The sequence below is a fragment of the Apteryx rowi genome, unplaced genomic scaffold (genome assembly GCF_003343035.1).
Source record: "Apteryx rowi isolate R43461 unplaced genomic scaffold, aptRow1 scaffold_9, whole genome shotgun sequence".
NCBI lineage: Eukaryota > Metazoa > Chordata > Aves > Apterygiformes > Apterygidae > Apteryx > Apteryx rowi.
In genome coordinates this window covers 4,388,722-4,408,409 of record NW_020451204.1, presented here as the reverse complement: position 1 = coordinate 4,408,409, position 19,688 = coordinate 4,388,722, and positions in this window count along the sequence as shown.

Genomic DNA, 19,688 nt, shown 5'->3' with positions numbered 1-19,688 from the left:
ATTGGTGTCCTCAGCATGCATTGCACCATGAACCTGTTGCAGCTACTGACATCCTTTAAGGCTTTTGCTGAAAAAAACAGCATTAAAAAGCCAAGACCACAGCCACTGAAAAACTTTTCCGAAGCCAAAGCTCAAATTTTGTACCCTCAAAATTGCATAATTCTGCCTAGCCCTGTAGGTACCTAGGTTTCCATCAATTTCTACCTTTTCTTTCCGCTAGTTTACTTAACAGAAGCTATTAAACTCAGAATAATCATTTTCAGTTTGCAATTAATATTAAGCATTCCCGGTTTTACTGCAAATCTGGAGAAAGCTTTGGGCTTGTTTGTTAAAACACTTATTTATTTTTGTCCAGTGATATCGGTTGGTCTAAATAAAGCCAYTGACTGTCTACAAACCTCACTTCGCTTTATCTCCTCAGACTGGCAGGGTTACTGCAGCTGCCATTCTTCCAGTAAAAACCCATGCATTTCTGTGGCCGGGCTCCACCTCGGTCTTGTATTGCCAAGCTGCTCCACACCTATCTCATTCCACTGTGGATGGGATTTGCAAACCAGGTGGTTTCCCCGCCTATCTGACCTGCAGGACCAAAGCCAGAAACATTCTCAGAGCACAGCAACAGCACACGAAACATAACCAAGAAAACGAGATTTATAACCCTCTCTCCGACTCCTTTTTATTCAGTAGTCTCATGGATTCACCTGGAACGGGGCAGTCCCAGGTGCAAGTTTCTCTTGTTCCTGAGGGGATTTGAAACCACGTCTCTGTTTCTCTACCTCCCAGGAGAATACCCTAACCACCAAGAGATAGTCCAGGAGATTGTGGGTCTTACAATCTTTTCCAGTGAATCTGTCCCACTTAATTAAATATTCATTGTGCTTATGAAAAAGATGATAACTCTAGATGCAGGCAGAATGGGAGAATTTGGGAACTAATCCCAAATCTAACAGATATGTTCAGTGTGATGCACTGGATCTATGCAACTATTTTTAGGAGATGCATAACTAAATCTACAAATTTACCTAGGAAGACTGTAGACTCCCTTTGAAGTTGCATATGCCGGTTAGCAGAAAAAGTTAGGCACTGCAGCAAAGACCACTGTGATGCTCTAGTCTTTCTGCAGCCCTAGTGCCTAATGCATTGCTACCTGAATTATTTCCTTTTAGAAAAGGAAACAGTAGGAACTCCCCAATGATGTAAGTGTGGATAAATGGTGATTTATTAATAATGATTGCTGCATATGGCCTAAGCAAGTTAGAACAGCCAGCAAAACCATTAATTATAACAGCTGCAACATTTACAAGACTAGTCAATGACTGTGGCAAATTTAGCATTGCAATTTATGTGGTTATCAATAAAATGGTGGGAAAAGTGATAGAATTCTGAGCTAACTCATTGTCATCTTGAAAGCAAACAGAGCAAAACAAGGGCTGGGCAATGGGTAGYGAAAATGTTAGAGGCACAGAAAGGCATGCTTACAGAGAAACAYAGATAGATTAGGAAATAAAGAGGATAAACAAACATGAAGGATGCTATAGAGATAATGAAATCGGTTGTTCGCAATTACCTCATTTCATATTACAAGAATAATGAAACATCCTATGGAACTGAATGGCGAGGCATTTAGAGATGATAAAAGGGAAGACACTTTTTCACAATAGATAATTGACCTGTGGAACTGATTGCCACATGATAGCCCCAAGTCCAAGAGCTTAGCAGGTTTTTAAAARGATTAAACATGTATAGGGATAATTAGTTCATCCATTATTAAACAAGATAAGTTTTATTAGTCACTAGTTACATTAAACAAGATAAAGTAAAGACCTTGTGGGAAACTTCAATTCTTACCCAGTGAGAAATTCCCAAATCTCAACTTTCAATGAAATTTTCAAAAATAAATTTTTTGTATTCCTGTTCCATGGAAATTTTTGAATTTTAGTTGCAAAAAGTAAGTGTACCTCTGCCTTCTCTTGTGTACTGAAACTATCAACTAATGTGATTTCATCTTGTCTTATGGATGGATTAGCACTGACAAGTTCTGGCTAATAACTGGTATCTGAATTGAGGTTACTCCTGTGAGATGCGATGGAAATCAAGACTTCACTGTAGAAAAGCACACAGGAGGGCTCAGACAGCTTCTCAATGAGTTCATGACTGAAGTTAATTTAAGTTTCTCGAAGACATTCTCCATTTACAAAATTCAATCCTATATACATTCAGGAGTTTTGGATGTCTTGCATTCTAGAGTGACAGCACTCATCCRAGGACTCCACCTATGTGCAATCAACCATCTTGCTTTCTTATTCATTTTAAAAATATTTCTTTGTCTTGGCCCAGGTTCTTTACACCTAACTTCTGGAATTTACCGAAGCGTCTATAAGAACATATTCCTCCTTAGTTGTCTAGACAATCAGTGGAGAGAGTTGTTACGTCTGGATGACAGTTCAAAGAATCAAGGGAGCACAGAGTAATTTTTGTTAGAAGGGACTTTTGGAGATCATCTGGCCACAGCAGGGCTAACGCTGAAATCAGATCAGGCTGTTTAGACTGTTTTAATGTCTGAATCATTYTCTGGAAGTGTTTGTATCTCTTTTTCTTCTTACAGAAAACTCCGCATTATCCATAGAAAGGGGCCAATACATTTACATAAGAGGGCTTAATGAGTGCCTCAGTGTCAATGGGATGAATGCAGGACACTGCATTTAAACGGCTTAGATTTGCCCCATCTATGCATCATATCATACCTGACCCACACTCCTCCTAGCTCCATCTGTCCAAATGTGGCATTAGCCTCACCACTGGCAATTCACCATATTCCACAGTAACTGCAGCAAAAGAAGTGTTATGTCCTGAAACGACTGACATCCACGATGCTCTTGGTCTGTCTATCTTCCCTACTAACTTTGCAAATATATTCCAACTTTTTCCTCAAATACGTCTTTTCTGTCGGCTTTCTTTTCTCTTTCCCTAACACACTGTTGGCCCAATTTTCCCTCCCTTTATCTGACCCTGTCAGTTGCTCATAGCTGTGGCCATATTACTGAAATATGCAAAACAGGTTGGGAAACAGCGTGTACCAAAATTTCCTTACCAACTATTGAGAAACAGTATTTTCTTTGGTGCTCTTCCTACCGAAGGAACAATTTTCACAATTTTTCACCTAGGCAACACCTTGCTCAGAGCTCATGCTACAGCGGTGAGAGTGCTAGTATATTTAAAGCTAACACAAGTATCTCAGTGACCATACCTCCATCTAAAGTGTAGACATGCCTAATAGACTTCTTGATGGCAATTCTGTCAACCATTAATGTCAAAAAAMCCCAGAATCCAGTTCCAAGAATGTATCAGATAGATTGACATCAAATTATTTCCTTCATTTGCCTTTTGATTATTGTGCCCTTAGGGGTATTCAGGTACAGGCACATCACCAAGCTTCATTTCATTTGTCCCATATTAATAATTTTTTATGGTAGTCAAGTATGCAATATATTATTGGAGCACTGCATGTTTTTTAATGTATTTATCTTCACCTCACGCCTGTGAGGAAATCAAGTACACTTATCCCCGTTTTGCACATTGGGAACTGAAGTATAGAAAGAGAAAACAACTTGCTGAAGGATCATGTAGGAAGTCCATGGAAAAGCATGGTCTTGAAACCAAACCTATCCTTCATAGCTATAAACTTTAGGGATTAGTTCTTCCTATCACACTGAAAGTTGAGGTTCTTCCATAACAAAGCTTCCAGGAGCTGAGAGTTTAAGACAAAACACAAATCACAACAAGAATTCACCTGAAAATATAAGAATTTACAGCACATTATAGACTGAGCCACTCTTTCTCTTCAGTGTTCTTTTTGGTCCGGCTCAGTATTTCCTTTTATGTGATTTGTGCTGAATGCCAGACACCTATCCCCAAGATGTCAGTAACAGAAGGTGAAAATCCTCTAAGAAAAAGCCCTGTGGCCCTAGTGTCACTTTTTCTCCCAGCCATTACAGTGGCAGCACATTTTCCCCGAGTTTTAGTTCTTCCTTTATCTTTACTGTTTTCTGCCAAGGAACCAAATCACCCACCTCATTCCTCCCACTCACTTTCCTATTCCAGTTTTTGGGGTTTTTCTCTCTCTCTCTCTCTCTTTTTTTTTTTTTAACTCACACCGCTGTGAGATATTCCCCCGAGCTCTGGAAAGATCAGTCATACTTTACATGATATGTGAGCAAACTGGCCAGATTACAGTGCAGCAGCTCTAGGTTAAATAACAATGTGTTCCCGAAACACCTGTTAGAGCACTCCAAAACATTTCACTCGCAGCAACTTGCTGCAACACATAGAGGCCTCTTAAGGCACACGCTCACCTGGGAGCTTCCTGGTGCTCGTTCTGTAGCTTGTCTGAATAATAACCAGCTTGCTGCAATGCTGAGCTTTATCTCTGAACGTTTCAACAATGATGTGCAATACTGAAGCAAAGAAAAAAAAAAAGACAAAAAAGCCTGAATTCTGTCGTTTGGTTTTAATTTATTTTTTACTATAGATGAGTTGTGGATAGGTGGGTTAATCTGGAGATATCTGCAGGCAGTTGGTATTACCAATTTAGCATGGTTCTGTCTGCATTTTATCTCAGTTGAGATTCTAAATTAAACGTGTGTTTAAAAATAATGGCATCTGAACAAGGCGTCTCATTCCATTTTAGCCGGCTGTAGTATTTTGTTATGTTTGCATGTTACTCTGTAAATGTTTGTGTTCCTTATCCTGATTACAGATGCAATTTTACAGCCTGTTTATTGATTTTAAAACTTTAGAATGCCATTGACATCGTCCGTAAGGAACCTCATTTGTCTGGCAAGAGATTGCAGAAAGAATTTTAGACCTGATTAATTTGGTCTTGTGTTGCTTTTCCACTTGAACTTGTAATAGGAAGTCTACATATTCATTGTATTGTTTGTATTTGTAAAAAGCCAGTGCATCACACTGGTGTATTTAAACACATGCAATTTTTTTTCTCTTTCTTTCTCAGTCGTTCTAGTTATCTTGTATAAACAGTTTGAAATAAATAAGTGTACACATAAAAATAGATAAGAATTCAAAAGGTTCTGTTAAAAAAACCCCACACAACTAAATATGCACTGTATTTCTCACTGTAAATAAGAAATCCAAACAATACTGCATTTTTTGATCTTCAGTCATAACCATAGAAGTTAAGGCAATTTAAATTTTGCCTGAATAAAAAGTTTATGATCTGACCTATGAATTGCCATAATATTTAGCACTAACAGCATTTAAAAAAAAAAAACTTCAAGGACACCTCTCAGGCTGGAGTCTAAGCCAAGAATAACAACTGATTTAGACTTTACAGCAATCTCATGGACTCAGAAATGTCCCCGCTTTACAGAGACAAAAGCTAAAGGCCCCATAGCTAGCTAAAAGCTTCCTTAGACAACACTTCCAAAATCATTGTTACCATTGAACAAATGGAAGAATTAGCAAATGATTTATAGGGGCCACAATAGCAGCAAACCTCCCATCACGGCTAACAAAATCGGTCCAACTTTAAATTGTCATTGAAGGGTATTCAACATAGTGCGTGACAAATAAGAATGCCTCTGGAAAAAAAATATTGTTGCCTTAATCCCATCATTCTCCAAACCACAACTTGGACCACAGTAAAATCAGAGCCAGTAACAGGCAGAAATCCACGGGGGTAGGGGGGATCTGTGAGGTATAAGATGTATTGGCTACCTAATGCTAGACAAGTTCTCCTGTGGTTGAATACAGCTTCTTTTGGATAGCTTAGTTCAGTCTCCTGAGAATAGCATTATTAGAAGCATACAGTACATTAGATATTTTTCATTCTTCCCTTGGGCAAAACTGTCATTGATTTTTAGAAAATTTTGTTTGCACCCTATATGACCTGGCCAGCTGTTCTTGGCCAGGGGAAGAAAAAACAGAAGAGAATGTAAACAATTTCAAGAATGAACACTATTTTAAGATTGGCAATATTTTCAATTAACATTATCCTAGAAATGTTTAAAATCATTATATTAAAACATAGCAGCACTGTTATGTAAGTCATTATGAAGAGGAATTAAACCTCTTTCTGAAGGACAGGAGGAAAACAGGGTAGATTCAAATTAGTTCAGAAGCTAAATCTACTGTTGAAATTACCATAAAACTTAGAAATGACATTCCGCTTATATTTAAGAGCAATCATAATTTCTATGATGTCACCTCAGAATTTAGTCAAAAAGATACTGACGTTTCCAAATACAATGATATATTTCCTTTGTTGCTCCGCAATGTAAGTGTGTTTCTTAGATTATAGCCAAGGGGTAAGATGACATCTTAAATGGGTCTTGGACAAGTGAAAATTACTGAACTCAGAACAGTGATCCAATCTGTCTGCTTTCCAGGACTGTAGATCCATCAGTCTCAACACACATTAGATGCCTTGCTAGTTAGTCCAAAAATGCTGAACCTGTTTAACTTTAGTGACCTCTTCGTACTCTGAAGAGTTTCTCCTGGGAAATACATCTTCAGCACTTACCTAAAACCCTTTAAAGACCTTCCTCCAAGCAGGCACCTGAACTCTGTATAAATTTAACAGAAAAACTAAGTAAGTTTGCTCTATTCAGGGCTGTGACTCCCCTGGTCAGAGAGCTTGTGAGGGTCTCTCTTTCTATAAGAGGCTGATGATTAAAGCCCTCAAGAAGTGAGAGAGCTAAATTTTAGCGGTGAGTCAATTCGAGGGAATAGATTTCCTGGGTTCTGAATACTTCCCAGGAGGATATGCCGATACCCCTGGGCTATTCTTGTGCAAGGACTTGCCACTCCCTCTGCTGAATATAATCCGCTTTGTGGCTTGGAAAGGGAGTGGGAAGAGTCCCCTCTTGTAATGGTCAAAGCAGTTGGCAAGAAGCAGCAGAAATGGAGCTCCAAATTCAGAGCTCTGCTATGGTCAAGGGTTTTACAGATTTGGTCTGAATCAGGTTGAATCCAGAGATTCTACTTCCCTTTTAGAGGTACGGTAGGTTCACCCTGTCTCCTTCATTTACTGAGCAGGGCAGGGTCCTGGAAAGGATGTGAGCACTTAACATTTGCTTTTGGTTTCCTCCACTCTCAGCAGAAGAGGAGAGCATCTACCTTAAGCAGACTATTTGTCTTCCTGGAAAGAGAATGGAAAGATGAAAGTTCTTCACTGGAGTGGACTGAATCTGCTATAAAGACCTACAAAAGACTTTTCTCTCCTAGAGAAAACTTGGATTTCAAGTAGCCTTTACTGCTCTTTGCAGATGAACCCACTAAACTTTTGGGAACCTAGGTGAAGACATCATCAAAGTTCTGGTTTCCAAATGCTGTGGATGCAGTATATTGTTAGGTCAATTCTCCTCAGGGTTTCTCAGCCTGGACAGCCAATAACAAAACTGTCTTTTCAAAACCATGAAAAAGGCAACACGTCACACACAAAGACCTGTAATGCTTTTTGACTTCTGAAGCAGTTAAAAGTATTGCCTTTTATATCAAGCCCACAGGCCCATTTACAGACTCAAAAACACAGAATAACAAAAACAATGAAGAATTAATAGAAGAACAGGAAAGCATGTGGGGCAGGTGCTGAGGGAATCTATCAGTAGAATGATGTTCTAGCAGAGAGGAGGTAACCCACAGTTGGGTCATTTTAAGACATATTGTGAAAATCACTTTATCTTATGAAATTGGTATATAATGAGCCTTCTGCAGAGTCCAGCTGCAAGAAGAGAGGCTACAGGGATCAGCTCCACACAAAGACAGAAATAAGAATGAGGATGTTCTCTCCTTTCCAACTTCTGGGTGTGTAACTTGATCTAGTGGCAAATATGTTGCCATATTTTGGTTTTCTAACAGCTGGTTTTCTAAATGGCAGCTTTTGTGAAAAGCATAACATGAAATTTCAGGGAGAGCTGAAAGCCAGTRTTCTCCTTTCATCAACAATTTCTATTTCCATGACAGTTCATCTATCACCTTCTCCCTAAGCAGAGAAGGGTCTTCCAAGTCAACTCAGAAAGTCATCAGCCCATAAACAGGAAAGGTAAGTCAAGTACTACCAACAAAAACAAGAGAACTGGCTATGGTGGGAAACAAGAAAGTAGTACAAAGGGTGATGGAAAGAATTAAATGCCAAATACTGGGGAGAAGAATATGCCAGGGCTGAAAAATACCACATAGAGAAGTTCAAAACTCACTTGGGTAAAGTTCTGGGCTGAGGCAAGCAATAAGTGGAGGAAAAGGAGGGGAATTCATCTCCCCTATTTTGGGGTATCCACATTAGGGGTCTAGATTCCTTGGAGAAAGGCAGACAGCAGCGGAGAAAGGGCAAATCAGGTCACACACCCAAGGTCAAAAGGGATCCAAAGGTTGTGGAGTGTCCATCCTTGGAGATACTCAAAACTGAGCTTGACACAGCTCTGAGCATCCTGCTGTAGGTGACCCTGCTTTGAGCAGGGGTGTTGGAGCAGGTGATCTCSAGAGGTCTCTTCTGACGTTGACCATTCTGTAATTCTGTGATTGGCCTGATAACTAGAGATGTGCTAGATTTATTTTTTCCCCCTCAAGACCGATCTCTCCACACTGAAGACCTGCACTCCCTTAGGACTGGGATGTCCATTCACCTTTAACTGTATGGCAAGGAGGTACCCATTTCTTTTGAAAGCCCAGCTTTTCTGGCAACAAAAGTTGTGTAGATGCACATTTTGCATGCATAAAGGCTCTGGAATTTGATTCTGAGATTCTACAGACAGATTTGGCTTCATTCTGCTCGGTGGATTAAAAATGGTATAAGTGACACCGATAGATAAGAATCGGGCCTGGCATGTTTTCAAATAGTCTGATAGTTATAATGAGAATGCAGTATAAACCCAGCCTCCTCCTGTTATAATTTTATTGAAATCAATGAGATACATAACACAGACACGATACTGTGAGGAGGAGTTTCAAAAAATCTCTGTGTAACTTAACGTTTGTGAGACCAGGAATGAAAAGAAATGGGCCTGTTATACCAGTGCTTCATAAGCAGAGCTCCCCCGTCAAAACCAGAGGGCATTTCTTTAAAGATGGGCTAGGGCACAACCTCCCCAAATTATCATGCTCTGCGATGGGGGTTTAGTTTTCAGATGAGACACAAAATAATATTGCTGTCATGATATAGTTACTATCACGGTATTCAGGTGATCATTTCAGGAAGGAGATACTGCTACATTCCACATGATGGCAGGAGATCTGTTTTTCTTATTGCAAAACCAACGCTTACAGTTTAAGATTGTCCCATTAAATACAGCAAGATAAGCAATCTCCCATATTCTCCAAGCTGTTTTAGAATAATGTGTTCTCAAGGCATACTCAAAGGGGAAAATTCTTCCTTCTGTATGAAAAAAACAAACATGCTGAAGTAGTTTTGCAAAGTTTACCTAAATGATAAAATAATAGAAGTGTCTTGTAAAATAATACTTACCAGTAAACTGGTATTTCAAGGCAGATTTACAATGCTTACTTTGTTGTTGTTCAACTTAATTAGGTTAACCTACTATGGGCTTTTTTTAGAATGCAGATTTTGCTCCTTATGCCTTCTTTTTTAAGAAGAAAAGAACTCTCAGGCAAGGTTTAATCTGAATGGTTTTAGATTGTTCTAATAAAATACTTTTTTGGTTATATTTTTAACTTAAGAAACACTAGAAACATTAGATCTGTTTTTTCCTGGCTGTGTTGGAAGTTGGGGAACTTCAGAGTTCCTTTTTGGAGTGTGCACTTTAATTGCAAAATTAAACACGAGATTTGTTACAAATATATAAGAAATATATTCTTTCTCCAAGTGTTTAGTAGGCAGTGGAGTAGGGAGAAATATATATATTTTTTAAACTATGAATTTCAAATGCTTATCATTCACTGTCTTGAGTTTGATTATATTCCTACTTAATTTTATTCTCCACTGACCATCTGTTTTTTTACAAGTAAATAAGACCTATATTGCATATATGAAAAATAAGAAAAAAATCAAAACTAAACTAATATACTTATCAATACACTTTTTACTATTTATTGATATACTGAAACAAACAAAGCRGGAGAATATCAAACAAAATTTCTTGTTTTCCTCTTGTATGTAGCTTGTCTTTAAGCAATATAGATGAATCATTAAATACTTATGCAAGAGTATGCTCTACTAAAGAAAAGTGCACTGAGTTCATCCTCTGTTTTTCTCTACCAGGGAGTGTCCAAATCTTTTGGCAAGTTCTTCTTTATTAACTTTATTTTAGGGCTAGAAAACAATCATACTTTGATAACCTGCTATCGCATCAGATTTCCCTTCCTTGCATTACACTGTTTCCCAGCCTGTAATGACACAACAAAATTAGACGATGAGCAGCCACTGGGGGAAGTTATTTGCAGTTTAGACACGGAAATAAGATAATAAAGATATAAGCTAAATACATGATTTTTATAGTGTTCACATATGAACTCAATACTTTATTTCTATGGACTTTGTTCCTCCGGCTATTTAACTGGAGTAACATTATTTTTTCCCTTCAGACTTTTATTAGTGATGGTGAAGTAATCGTAACATAGTGATGTCAGGAAGGCAGGTAAATAGATATTTGCGTCCCTAACCCCACAGAGTAAGTGTGACTCACCTACAGGCTGAGCACCAAAATCATTTTACAGTCAAGGGCTGCAAGACCCACAGCCCATCATTTGGAGAACTGAGGCGGCGGATGCGGTTGGTCTGATGGAGGTGACAGCAGCTCCCCAACTCTCCTCCTGACTCAGCGTGGGAGAGGAACGAGTCTGTGGCGAGCGTCAAGGCGAAACGCCTGACATGAGCTTCAGCAGCAGCTCCTGGCAGCCGGGCTGGGATCTCCCCAACCAAAGGATGGAGCCGGCTCAGGAAGGGTGCTTGGTGTTGACATGAGCTGTGTGTCTATCAGGAGATGCAAGCTCCTTCAAGCTCCTTCCCTAGAGGAGCTTCTAGGCTATGCCAACACATACTGTCATGGGGGTTATTGGGTGCAAATGGAGTCATCACAGTCTATTAAAATTTAACTTCAATCTGCCTAGACTGACCCTTAAAAAACAAACAAAAGAGGAGATATTCCCCTTTGGTTTTATAATGCAGCCAACAAGAGTGAAGCCCACTGCTTAAAGTATAAGTCCATCAAATAATGTCACCTTCCTGCTTAACAAACTCTTCTCCTTGTGTACTTGATTCGTACTTGATCATTTTAACTGCATTTTAGTATTGTTAGCTCTGGGAAGACATCTCAGCTTTTGGCTCAGAGATGAGGAATGGAACTGTAGGATAATTTTCAATTATAATATCCTTCCTATTGATGATGAATGATAAGAAAGAAAGAAAACAAAAACTTGAGTATGGTAACTGTGTTTTAACTTGTAACCTAAACAGATGTGATCTGTGGGCTTTGAGACTTAATAGCAATGGAATGCCATGTTATTATTTTCCAATACTTTTTGAAGAGGAATTTTCCTGAATGGGTGCTGATGACAATTAAAAAAAAACATTTTTTTTTTCTGATCAGTGCATAAATTGCAATAACAACTAGCCAAGAAACATTAATCTTATAACTCTTCCTTGACTGGCGCTCTTTAGCTTTTTTTCGGCACATCTCTTAACTGGGACGAACACCAGACAGATTAGCTTCATTTTAGTTTCTGGTCTGTGTTCCAACACTAATGAACTGCTGTAACATTTCTGTGATTAACCTGAAAACACTTGAGGGGAATATTTAATAACATGATTCATTTATCTTCTCATCTCCAATTTATAGACCTTAAATAGATTTTGTTCGTTAAAAAATCGGACTAAAAAAACCCCCCTACCAGACCCGGAGTTTTGAGCAAAAGTAGACCCACATATGTTCCTTTAATAAAAAGTGATTCAAGTGATCTTGAAAATCCACAAATCAAAATGCTTATCTTGTGTTGGTGCCAGCACATAACGCATGACTCCTCGGTAGATGAATGTCTACCCGTAGAATGCATTATTAGTCTATTTAGCTTCATGTGCTGTGCTGACCTACTTTAACTTAGTCTTAATAATGTACAGCACTGGAGCAATATTGACTCATATACTCATTTCTCATATACTATGAGGCATTAATAATGCATTGCATTTTTTCCTCCGAAGTGAAGATATGGTTAAATCAAATGGGTCCTAATGTGAACATCAACAAATGAAACAGATTGGCCCTTGTAAGAGCAAAATGACATTTTATAAGGAAGGTATTTCATTCTGCTTCCCCTGACAAATGTTTCCTTAAATATGCCACTGCTGTTTTTATGGCTGGCAAGGTGGGGTTTCTGTTTTTACTGGTTTTCAGTATAGCGTTTAACAGTAGTTTTTCTTACCTGCATCTAGAAAAGAAGACTGTGAAGCATGTTTTAAAATGCACTGATGATCCTCCCAGAAGGAAAAGCTTACAAATATCCCTTGAAAAGAAGTGTTGTTAAAAGGGAACTATATCACAAACAGGAGCAGATTCTAAAAGTGAAAATCAGCATAATTCATGTAAAATGAATAGATTATCTCAAAGAGTTTGACCCTTTCTGAGCCTAATGAGACTGCATTTCTGATGAGGAAAACTAAAGAAGAGACTGATTAATGTTATTACAAATAATAATAATAATTTGTTATAATAATAATAATTATTATTATTATTATTTATAGTCAACTGCAGGACAAATAGTTTTTTATGTTCAAATCTTGCATATGAAATTGAACATTTTGGTGAACCATTAAAAAAAAAACAAAATACCTGTCCCCTGCAATCCTGTTTTTCACTTTTACTGTTTCCTAGAATGAACCAACTTATATCAGCTGCTGTCTGGACACATTGCACGGCTGAAAGCCCAAAGACAGGTAGTTTCTCCTTTCTCCCTGTATCAGGGCGACTTTCACCTAAAAGAAACAACAGCAGTCTATGCCCTCAGTCCCTGGATGTGCAAAGCCAGATTCGGATACTTCGCTGTATGATTTGTTCAATGCAAAGCAGGCTGTGCTTATTTTCAAGAAAGGCACCGCAGATGTCATTAGCTGCCCTACTTGCACTATGAAACTCAGATTTCAGAAGATATATCTGCATTCTTAACCCCGATCGTTTTATTATTTTTAGCATTATGAAGCATCACTAACTCAGATGAAACAAGGGTGCTACATTATTTTCAAGTCAGGGTACACGGAATAACAATCAATTCTGATTATTTAAGATCCTATTGACTTTTTAAAAAATATTGACTGCTTTATGTAGTTCTTTGAAGTTTATGACAGCACTGCTTCGTTGAAATGATTAAAAAGCTGTGTTAAGTGTTAATAGTTTGGTCTCTTTTCTAATAAATGAAACCTTCCACAAATTTTCAGCATTAAACCTTGGATAATACTTCAATTTACTGTGGAGTTTCAAGAAAATTAGTTAATTACTTTTTCTGAGATCTAATCAATTGGCTTTTGGTCTTTGAAAATGTTCATACATGGAATATCATGGTTTTAAAATCTCTTCCAGTTTTAAAAGCTGCCTGCAGCAGAAACTAAAAATTTTTGAAATACCAGAATTAGTTGGACTTCCTGGAATATGGGAATATTTTGTTAATACACAATAAGGAAGCAACATTTCTAGGCCCATGTGAATGTGAAACTCCTCAAACAAAGGAAAAAGACTGACAACTTTCTCCAGCACAGTGGAAAAAAACATTTTGGAAAGGTTTAAAAGATATTTAAAAATAAAACAAACAAAAAACCCTCTGCCTTTTGATATATCCCTGACATTTAAAAGCATAGAAAGATAGATTTTGATGATTTCCAGGAATTTGAAAAGGATAGAAGAGGGTCTTCAATATAGTAGCTGTTGGCTTGGCAAAACTGGATGTCCAATGAAAATATCCAGCCACTTAAGTCATGGCACAAATACATCGCGGTGCCTGCATTTGCACAGCCTTGACTTGTCAAATGATGTGGTGACCTGCATAACTTGAAGGGAAGCTCCCAGGTCACGGGGGGAAAAAAAAAGGGTCAGGAGAACATGCCAGACAGCTGGTCTGTCTGGATGTAACTCACATGTTATCTCCAGCATCTCTACAATTAGGTTTTGGGGTTTCTCCAGCACCTCTATAATTAGGTTTTGGGGTTTCTTTTCTTTTTTTTTTCTTTTTTCTTTTTTTGAATACTAGAATTCTTTGGTTTTACCCACATGAAGTATTCCCATGGAGCAAAATCAATAAACAGCCAGGCTCTTTGACAAAGGTATCTTGCTTCATGAGACATGGCATTGCTCTCTTGTAGAAATGAGGCAGAAGAACCTGGGAAATGAAGGCTCCTGGGCACTGACTTCTTTAATATTAATTAAGAATGGTTTGTCACTGGAGGATTGCAGTCCTGTGTCCCCCCTAGGTAGCAGTATAACACGTTCTCACTGGAGTCTGTATTTACAGAGAGCCTCACTCCCTAATGTTTTGTGAAAAATATCAGGAAATTGCTTTTTGTGTTTTATTTGACAAAAAGGCTTTGGTTCCTATCTCTTTTCTAAAAAGCAATTGAAAGAGATGCTTGCCCTTAAGTAGACCGGACTTTTGTGCTTAGTGAATCTATGCTGGTTTTAGAAAACTACTTCCTCATGCGATTCAGAGCTTGAACAAGCATCTTCCCTGTTCGTTTCTGGGGATAGCATCTGACTGGCACTTGCCTTGGCCAACCCCCTCCTCCAGACTCTAATACTTCTTTAGACAAAAATCGTGTTGAAGTGGGGGGAAAAAAAAAAGAAAAAAGAAATGGACTTGCAATGAGTTGGCATTTCTTGCACAATAAAAACGTCCCATTGAAAAAATTCCTAAGCAGTTCCACCTATAGATACAAGCGCTATCAGTGCATGTGCACAGTTTATTTCATTGTACCATTATTGACATTGATAAAGAATGTCTTATCTCGAGCTTTCAAAGATCAGCCAGACATCAGCAGGATTTCTCTTCAATGAGATGTGCTAGCACATGATGAAATTAGGTGGCAGAGTTGAGAGTTCATTAAAGGTGCTATTCTAAAAAAGATATGTAGCCAGGGCTTGTCAGCTAATAAATAACCCTAGATTTTTTTTTTTATAACTATCGTATGGTACATTTGGAATTGCTGAATAAATTACAAGGACCTATCTTCATAAGATTTAAGCATGTGCACTCTTGTTCTGTATTTCTAGCAGACAGTATCTCCTGGTCTCACTTTACAAGAACCCACAAGTCTCAATATACATTGAGATCAGTATAATCCTTATCTTTTTCATCATCATGGTCTGCGGTAGCAAACACAAGATCTGCTGACCCTGAGTTTTCAGAAGACAAAGGAAATGGCACTGGAGAAGAAAAGTTTTACATAAAAGCTACAGCTTCCATTCCAGTTCATATGCCTGCAAATTCAAATCTTCAGGTTGGATGTAACCAGCTGTGGGAAGAACCCTGTGGTTGTTCCCATACTGTGTGTCCCAGAATACCTGCAGTGCCTTGCTCCCCTCTCCATAACAGTCTGAGCTTGAGTTTGCATAGTCTTCTAATATAAAATAAAGCAAAATACCCACAGTAAAAGAGGCATTCAGATTTTCATTACTCTACTATAAAGACTGCAAGTTCTGCCTACAGCTCAATCTCATAATGATCAAGAAAATCCTCCAGTTTAATAACTAAATTCATTTTTCCTTCCTTGAACTAAGTGCACAGTTATTAAAGCCAGAAAGATCACTGGCAGTTTCTCCCAGTTTGCACTATAAGCTGAAAATGGCATGCTCATCACACGATTAATTAATGTTCTTGATGCAAAGAGATAGGGGATAGATTTACGTTCCACATGTTATTGAATAATTCTCACGTGTAATATTGCTTTGGCACACTTTATGTTCCTGGAGTTAAAGTGCACATCAACAGCTCAATGCGTCGATAACCTGAGAGTCAGTACAGCTATAAAACCTGATTCTGCTTGAGTTTTTCACAATTTTCAGTACACTGCCCTCCTGGGTAATGGTTCTTGTTGGTGTTCTGAAAGTGACACAGAAATCAGAGGAGCTGAATGATATTTCCTGGAATGAGACGGATTTCTTTTCTTCTTTTCTTCTTTTTTTTTTTTTGTTAGACTTTTCTCATCTTGCCGAGGAGATGGCTTGAAAAGTATCAAGAAAATTTATACCTCAGGATCCAAACACTTTGCTTTCACATCTGCACTTCGTGGAGCTCGTCACCTCTCGAGTGAGCTTGCCAGAGCCACACTCCACTCTGGCATTTGGGCTTGATGTGGCATCACTGACCTTAAGATATAATGTTGATTACTATTATTCTCATTTTTAGTTCAAAAGGCTTGAAATAATGCAAGGGCTATGGCACAATCCATCAGAAAGGTATTTTTTTAGCAGGATGCTAAAAGCATGATTTGAATGCTTTGCAGAGAACTGTAAAGGCACGTGAAGGTATCTAGGGATGCAAGGCCTGTTAGGCTTGTGTTGGGGCATTTTGTAGGACAGAAGGAGAGGATCTGATATAATTTTGGCATTACTTGCTTAGTCTCAATAACAGCAATTTTATACTTACATGTTTAAAGTTAATGATTTCCCTCTCTCTCTTTCTTTCTTTCTGTCCCTCCAAACTGGTGACTATTTCACTACTAAGCAAGCTCACAAGTAGCTTTCATGATTTCTCTGGAGGAGGAATGAAAATATGAATGTACATCTGATTCTAGCTACATAGTGATGTCGTATCAGCAGAATCCCCATTCAAATTTTTGGAGCTAAGTGTAGTAAAATTGGTGTGACATCAGACTCAGTTCTACAATATCTACCCCAACCAGCCTGATCTCCTGGAAAGATATGATCCGATACAATTTCAGAAGAGATAACATCAACTGCAATGAAAGTTTATGCCAATAAGTTTTTTGTTTTTTTTTTCCTAGTAGTACATCATTTTACTTCCTATTTGATATGTAAAATATTTAGACTATAGTATAAACTGGGTTTTTGTCAGAAAAAAAAAAAAAAAAACTAGTACTTTTCAAGTAGTGAACCTTACCGTGGTAATGTAATACTGGTATCTCTTTTTTACACGTGAGACAATGAGGAACAGAAAAACAGGATCTGATTAATTTCAGCAAACTTCAGGCACGTGTATGCATTTTAGACCTCTGCAGCTGAACTTGTCTTTTCCAGCTATCCTTTCAGCTAGGGGAGAAAAACTGGCACTTCTAGGTGTGATTCATCTGACCTAATTGAAAAATATTCTTGAGAATGAGATGAATAGTGCTCTGGGCTTCACGGGATTTATCAACTAGATTTCCACCGACTGCAAAGGGATGCTGGAGTGATCTGCACAGACACAGATGCCTTCTTTGCCAACACCGATACTTGGTCAGATGAATCCCATCCGTTTTGAGTAACCATTCAGGAGGTCTGCGATGGAAGAGTTTCCCCTGTGTTGGCATCCTGACCACCTTTAAGAAACCTGGAAAGAAGGTTTTGTCAAATGCAATGCTAATGTAGCTCTCCCTCCACACTTAGTCTTTATCCTCAGTCACCCTACCTATCTTAAGGCCCTCAGCAGGGGTACCAACAAATTGTGTGCTGGCCCACAGACTTTCATAATTTACTGCCCAGCCAGTGAGGGTGCTACACTGCTTCGTTTAATGCTTCAAAGTCCAACAGAGCCCATCCCATCTGTCAGAGTCCTTATGCTAAAACCTGAGTGGGAAAAGAGTGTGAAAATGGTTTCAGGTGATCTCAGATCCTTCCTCTAAGTGCACTGAATCTCTCCTGGAGCTGGCCTATCTCATTGTCCTACGCTTAGTGTGCATGGGTGTTTGAAGTACCTTCTTCCCCTTCCAAAGTCATAGTATGAAGTAGTGGGCATGGATGGCCAAGCTAGGGCTCTCAAGTGACATGTGACTTGTCAGCCATGGCTGTTGCCCTCGACCAGGATGGCACCATGGCTGAGGGAGAGTCTGCTCACAGGACTGGAGTTTCCAAGTGATCCAAATTCTTGGATATGGGAGGAAGTCAGGCAGGATCACCCAGCCCACATCCGTTGGGCAACGGCGTGATGGGGTCCCAGGGCAGCTCCAGCTCTCTCAGCCACAAAACATTGCAGGAGTTCCCTCCATCACGTCCACTCCATGCTCGGTACCAATCTCTCCTATATGGAGACTTTGGAATGAGACCCACAGAATCAGGAAGGTAGGATGGGAACTGCAGTGCCCAAAGAACATGAATTATCGCTTACAGCTAATACTGACAGTTACACAATCACATGTGAAAGAATGACATTACACAATCTCTTATATAACACCTAATCATAACCTAATTCTGCTCCACTGCATATGCCTTATACTAAACTACAGTTGTCATTTAGTAGGAAGAATATCTCCGTTTAAGTAAAATTAAAAAATGGATGTTACAGCTCTTGAATTATTCAGGGATCTGATGAAAAAGCAACATTTCTGGTTTTACTGAGGTTTATTTTATTTAAGACATTTTTGCCGTAATATCATTTGCTATCTTAACTCCTGGGATACTGATGTAGATTATTAAATTGTGCCTGAAGCAATTTCTAATGTCTCTAAAAGAAGGCAAAAAATGAGCTTCTTAACAGAAAACGACAGTACATTTCCCCTGCCCTAGTCTTTGATTTTCTTTTTCAGCAGGATATTCCCAATTGACTTAAAGGCATTTTATATTTCAACAGGCACTTTTCCCAGTCTCAGCAACCCCAAAGGTAATCTTGCCACTGTTAAAGAATGTGCCTCACTTTTCAGTGTTTTCATGAGCCCCAAATTCGGTGTCACTGACACACAACTGAACTCTTTAGAACAATTCAACATCTCTACACTGCAAACTGCAAAACAAGATCAGTCTGGGTCCGTTACTAGTTACTGTTGTTATTATTATTGAATGTAACCATTAAAATACATTATTGCACACGCTTCTTAAGCACTCCTCCCCTTAAGATCTGGAATCACTTCTCTGGCTCTAATATACATCATGCTTTCTAATGGAAAGCCAGGTCTCCTCTGACTTCTAGTGACAATCAGTCAGTAGGGGGAGAATATAAGGAAGGGAGGTGGGCTCCTTAAGAAATTACCCCCCCCCCCCTTCACTAAAGAGGTAGCTGTTGGAAAAGATTTGTACATGCTCAGACTTGGTCAAACTTTTGATGGAAAATTAGTTTGCAGTTATGATCTCTAAAACCTTGCCACATCTCCTGCAAAATGCAGTCCTGAAGAACCTGCAATATCCTGCTTCTGCTCTGGAGTTTGGAGGAGCTATTCAGAGACACATTATTTTTTGCAATCCAGGAAGTTCTAAACACTCATTCCCAACACTCTTGTCACAGGACGATAAGCATGAAGGCTTGGTGTAATATGGTCTTAATGCTACCATGTTTGTTGGGGTGGATGTTGATTTCTCTAGCAGGTTAAATTTTTCTCTCTGGTTATCCTCAGGTGTAATGTAGCCTAGAAGTGGTAAGAAGACAAGTCTTTGTGGTTAGAACATCCTCATCCCTGCAGTCACAGAAAGATAGGGGGTATTCTGATCAGCTGGAATAGGAAAATCTAAGGAAATACTAAATAAAGCAGGACTCTGTCTTGGAAAAGAGTCTTCTGAGGATGATTATGAAAGAGATGCATGCATTTATGGCTT